We start from the raw sequence: 6,043 nt of genomic DNA on the forward strand, positions 1-6,043 counted from the left end.
AATGAAAGTTGTAGCCTTGGATTTTAGCTTTCCAATGGCGTTGGAATCACCCAAAAAGGAGGTCTAGAACTCCAGATATGGATGTTTTAGTGAAGAGGGGTCAAGCTGTCAGCTTTATCTATAGCTGTTGCGGTTTTTATCATTTTTCACAAAGTAGATGATGGACTTAGGACTTGATGTCTTCATGAGAGTTATAGGAAATTTTCTTATCTTTCATATGAAATAAGGATGAGCATGGTAGGAGTAGTATAACCCCTGATACGCTGTTTATAGTTTATACTAATTATTCTATTGATTATTATATTAGTTATTGTTACGTTATTTGATGGATGATATTGATGTGAATTTGAATTATGAGTTGAGATATTGTATGATTATGCTTGTGATGTCTCACATTGATGACTAGGATGGCACGACCCCTGGGTAAGTGGTGCTATAAGGAAGGCGTGACCCTAGTATGATGTGGGATGAGTAGGACAGTTAACACCACCACTTATGTCGCTTATGGCAGCCCTGGCATAGGGTTAATTGCAAGAGATTGTATTGATTGTAATGTGATTGTGTTTCCTCACACCAAAATGGCGAGGGACGGCACGGCCCCTGGGTAAGTGATGCTACAGGGAGGGCGTGACCCTGGTCTGGTGTGGGTTGAGTGAGGCAATTAACCTGTATCACCTGTGTCAGATGTGGCGAGGCCTTGGCATAGTGTTAATTGTTGGATTGGCACGAATGTTGTATGTGAATATGATGAGTAATTGATATATATATATATATACACTATATAATGAGTTATGATGAAATTATACTGTGATATGATTGAATGTATTTTGCATATAGATAGATATAGTCCCACATCGGTTAGGAAGGCGAACGAAGCATGCCATATATATGGGTGTGGATACCTTCCTTGTGAGGAGGCCTTTTGGGGTGGCATGCGTGTCATCGCCAAGAGCAAAACCGTGCGGCCGTGGGCCAAAGCGGACAATATCCTCATGCGGGTTGCTTGGGCTGTTACATTGGTATCAGAGCCGGGGCCCGGATCGGTGTGCCAGCGAGGGCGCTGGACTCCCTTGAGGGGGGGTGGATATAGTCCCACATCGGTTAGGAAGGCGAACGAAGCATGCCATATATATGGGTGTGGATACCTTCCTTGTGAGGAGGCCTTTTGGGGTGGCATGCGTGTCATCGCCAAGAGCAAAACCGTGCGGCCGTGGGCCAAAGCGGACAATATCCTCATGCGGGTTGCTTGGGCTGTTACATTGGTATCAGAGCCGGGGCCCGGATCGGTGTGCCAGCGAGGGCGCTGGACTCCCTTGAGGGGGGGTGGATATAGTCCCACATCGGTTAGGAAGGCGAACGAAGCATGCCATATATATGGGTGTGGATACCTTCCTTGTGAGGAGGCCTTTTGGGGTGGCATGCGTGTCATCGCCAAGAGCAAAACCGTGCGGCCGTGGGCCAAAGCGGACAATATCCTCATGCGGGTTGCTTGGGCTGTTACATTGGTATCAGAGCCGGTTCTCGGGCCGGTGTGCCAGCGAGGGCGCTGGACTCCCTTGAGGGGGGGTGGATATAGTCCCACATCGGTTAGGAAGGAGAACGAAGCATGCCATATATATGGGTGTGGACACCTTCCTTGTGTAGACGCGTTTTGGGGTGGCATGCGTGCCATTGCCAGAAACAAATCCGTGAGGGCTGCGGCCAAAGCGGACAATATCTACATGCGGGTTCTTGGGCTGTTACATCCAAAGCGGACAATATCCTCATGCGGGTTCTTGGGCTGCTACATTGGTATAAGAGCCGGGGCCCGGATCGGTGTGCCAGCGAGGGCGCTGGACTCCCTTGAGGGGGGGTGGATATAGTCCCACATCGGTTAGGAAGGCGAACGAAGCATGCCATATATATGGGTGTGGATACCTTCCTTGTGAGGAGGCCTTTTGGGGTGGCATGCGTGTCATCGCCAAGAGCAAAACCGTGCGGCCGTGGGCCAAAGCGGACAATATCCTCATGCGGGTTGCTTGGGCTGTTACATTGGTATCAGAGCCGGTTCCCGGGCCGGTGTGCCAGCGAGGGCGCTGGACTCCCTTGAGGGGGGGTGGATATAGTCCCACATCGGTTAGGAAGGAGAACGAAGCATGCCATATATATGGGTGTGGACACCTTCCTTGTGTAGACGCGTTTTGGGGTGGCATGCGTGCCATTGCCAGAAACAAATCCGTGACGGCTGCGGCCAAAGCGGACAATATCTACATGCGGGTTCTTGGGCTGTTACATTAATGTAACAGCCCAAGCAACCCGCATGAGGATATTGTCCGCTTTGGCCCACGGCCTCACGGCTTTGTTCTCGGGAATGGCCAACACCACCCCAAAACGCGTCCTCAAGAGTAAGGTATCCACACCCATATATATGGGTGTGGATACCTTACTCTTGAGGACGCGTTTTGGGGTGGTGTTGGCCATTCCCGAGAACAAATCCGTGAGGGCTGTGGGCCAAAGCGGACAATATCCTCATGCGGGTTGCGCGGGCTGTTACATTGGTATCAGAGCCGGGACCCGGGCAGGTGTGCCAGCGAGGGCGCTGGGCTCCCCGAGGGGGGGTGGATTGTGAAGTCCCACATCGGCTAGTAAGGTGAACGAAGCATGCCATATATATGGGTGTGGATACCTTACTCTTGAGGACGCGTTTTGGGGTGGTGTTGGCCATTCCCGAGAACAAATCCGTGAGGGCTGCGGCCAAAGCGGACAATATCCTCATGCGGGTTCTTGGGCTGTTACATTCCCACATCGGTTAGGAATTTGATAAATAATTATATATGATAATGATTATATGTGTGTGTGCTATTTTAAATGTAACATCCCAAATTTTATTCAATGAAAAAGGGTTATTTTTATGTATTTTAAATATTTATGAAATTATTAAAGGGTTTAAAAATGTAATATCCCAAATTTTAATAAATAAAACAAGTTATTTTGATTTTAAATATTTATTGAGATTATTAGAAGGTTTGTCATATTTTTATTTAAGTATTTTACTATTTACGTATTTTACTATTCATGTATTTTACTATTCACGTATACGTTTTTCACTATTCATAAATACGTATTTACGTATTTGTAAATAGTATTTTACTGTGCATGTGCACAGTAACTGGCGGCTACAGAGGGGCTGCGGATCTGAAGTTTATAAATTTTAATAAATTTTATTATTTTAATGAATAGTGCATAGTACATAGTAATTTATAATATTATTTTAATGAATAGTGCATAGTGCATAGTAATTTATAATATTATTTTAATGAATAGTGCATAGTGCATAGTATTTTCAAAATTTCTATAAATAGGGGCCTAAGGTTTTGAAAATTTAGAATTCTAGAGAGAAGGAAATTCTGGAGAAATAGAGAGAGAAAGTAAGAGAGAGAGAAGGAGAAAGAAAAGGAGGTTCTGCTCTAGTGCCTTGTTTAAGGAGAAAGAGGAAGAGATTCTGCCCTAATTCCGATTCCTTTTAAAGAAAGAAGAGAGGAGATTCTGCCCAAATTTCTGTAAACCCAGGTAAGGGGGGGAGTGGGAAACCTCGCTTGGGGGTGTGGGAATAATTGTTAAATAGTTTGTTTGTTGGATTGGCTCCCGATCCCTTGCCTGTTGTTTATTTCTTTGAATATGTATTATTGATGTGTTTTGTTTTATATCTTATTTATTTACATATTAGAATCTGTTATTTGAATGGAAGGCTAAGCCTCCTAAGTATTTATAAATTTGTAATCTATTATTTAAATGGAAGGCTGAGCCTCCTTATTATCTTATATTACCTTTTAAGCTTCCTACTTTACTTAAAAGATCTTAATATATTATTATTGAAAAATATGATACCTAAGCAACCTCTGGACTGTTGGATTGTTGGACTGTTGGACTATTGGACTGTTTGGACTGTTGGACTGTTTGGACTATTGGACTATTGGACTATTAAATTGGATTATTGAAATAATTCTTAATTATGAAATATGAATATGATATGTGTAACATGCTAAAGGTTGAGTCTGTGAATGTATGACATGCATCATATGCACATATTACTCCAGGTGTGCCGCTGAGGCCGCATACCCACGACTAACAAGGTGTACCTTTGGGTCACCCACGATATGCTAACGAGGTGTATGAACACCAATGATAGGTGTACCTTAGGGTCACCGACAATTGTATAGGTGTGCCTTCGGGTCACCAGTGATGAATTCTGCAACTTCCGTATGGCGCCACATGCATACATTAGTGAGTCAAGTCAAGAAAATCATTATACATAAGCATATATGTGAGATTGATTATATATGTGAATTATATTGCGTGTGTGTGTGCTATTTAACTTTTATTTCTATATCTGCAACTGAGTGAGAAGTTTCTCACTCCCTTGTCATTTTTGTGTATATTTAAATTATGATGCAGATAATTAGCATGAGGCTAAGGATGTTGGTGGTGAAGCTTAGGCTTCTGTTTGGGTTTCGCTCTGATAAGATGTGACATCGGGATTAGCTAGACTTATTGTTAAATTATTATTATTTTTTCTTTTGTAATTTTTATGTTATTTATGTTGAAAGTGTGTATTTTTGTCATATTATAATTTTACTAAAAGATTATAAGTTAATTCCTAACTAGGAGGCCCTGCCACCTTTACTGGGATTAATTTATAATCTTTGTTTTATAATAACTTCTTGAGTGTAATATTTATGTGTATGTATTATGAATGTGCATCTTCTACCTTATGATACTTATTGTTTTATATCATTCTATGAAAATCTTTTATAAATATAGTTTATGTTTATTAATGATATTGGGGTAGAGGGTGTCACATTTAGTGGTATCAGAGCCGGGACCCGGGCAGGTGTGCCAGCGAGGGCGCTGGGCTCCCCGAGGGGGGGTGGATTGTGAAGTCCCACATCGGCTAGTAAGGTGAACGAAGCATGCCATATATATGGGTGTGGATACCTTACTCTTGAGGACGCGTTTTGGGGTGGTGTTGGCCATTCCCGAGAACAAAGCCGTGAGGCCGTGGGCCAAAGCGGACAATATCCTCATGCGGGTTGCTGGGCTGTTACATTTGGTATCAGAGCCGGGACCCGGGCAGGTGTGCCAGCGAGGGCGCTGGGCTCCCCGAGGGGGGGTGGTGGATTGTGAAGTCCCACATCGGCTAGTAAGGTGAACGAAGCATGCCATATATATGGGTGTGGATACCTTACTCTTGAGGACGCGTTTTGGGGTGGTGTTGGCCATTCCCGAGAACAAAGCCGTGAGGCCGTGGGCCAAAGCGGATAATATCCTCATGCGGGTTGCTGGGCTGTTACATTTGGTATCAAAGCCGGGACCCGGGCAGGTGTGCCAGCGAGGGCGCTGGGCTCCCCGAGGGGGGGTGGATTGTGAAGTCCCACATCGGCTAGTAAGGTGAACGAAGCATGCCATATATATGGGTGTGGATACCTTACTCTTGAGGACGCGTTTTGGGGTGGTGTTGGCCATTCCCGATGTAATATCCCAAAATTTTATTCAAATGAAAAGAGTTATTTATTATGTGAATAAGTATTTTATTCCCGTATTTTACTATTTACGTATACGTATTTTACTATTTACGTATACGTATTTTACTATCTATGTATACGTATTTTTACTATTTACATATACGTATTTTACTATTCACGTATACGTATATGTGAACAGTAAATGGCTGCTAAGGAAACCACGAGGGAAGCAAGTTTCAATTTTTTAATTAATTTTAATATTTTAATGAATAGTGCATAGTAACTTATAATATTATTTTAATGAATAGTGCATAGTGCATAGTAACTTCAAAATTTCTATAAATAGGGGCCTAAGGTTTTGAAAATTTAGAATTCTAGAGAGAAGGAAATTCTGGAGAAATAGAGAGAGAAAGTAAGAGAGAGAAGGAGAAAGAAAAGGAGGTTCTGCTCCAGTGCCGTGTTTAAAGAGAAAGAGGAAGAGATTCTGCCCTAATTCCGATTCCTTTTTAAGGAAAGAGAAGAGGAGATTCTGCCCAAGTTTT

The 6,043-nt window shown here is 43.1% G+C and overlaps 1 long non-coding RNA gene across 1 annotated transcript; it reads left to right on the forward strand.

Annotated features, from left to right (window-relative positions):
• The first annotated feature begins 2,551 nt into the window (after nt 1-2,551).
• On the forward strand, nt 2,552-4,773 carry LOC145955690 (uncharacterized). Its single transcript, XR_014432342.1, has 2 exons — nt 2,552-3,549; nt 4,435-4,773. It is a non-coding gene; the product is annotated as an uncharacterized LOC145955690 (long non-coding RNA).
• The last annotated feature ends 1,270 nt before the right edge of the window (nt 4,774-6,043 follow it).

The sequence above is a fragment of the Cajanus cajan genome, chromosome 3 (genome assembly GCF_000230855.2).
Source record: "Cajanus cajan strain Asha chromosome 3, NIPB_CcT2T_4, whole genome shotgun sequence".
NCBI classification, from domain to species: Eukaryota; Viridiplantae; Streptophyta; class Magnoliopsida; order Fabales; family Fabaceae; genus Cajanus; species Cajanus cajan.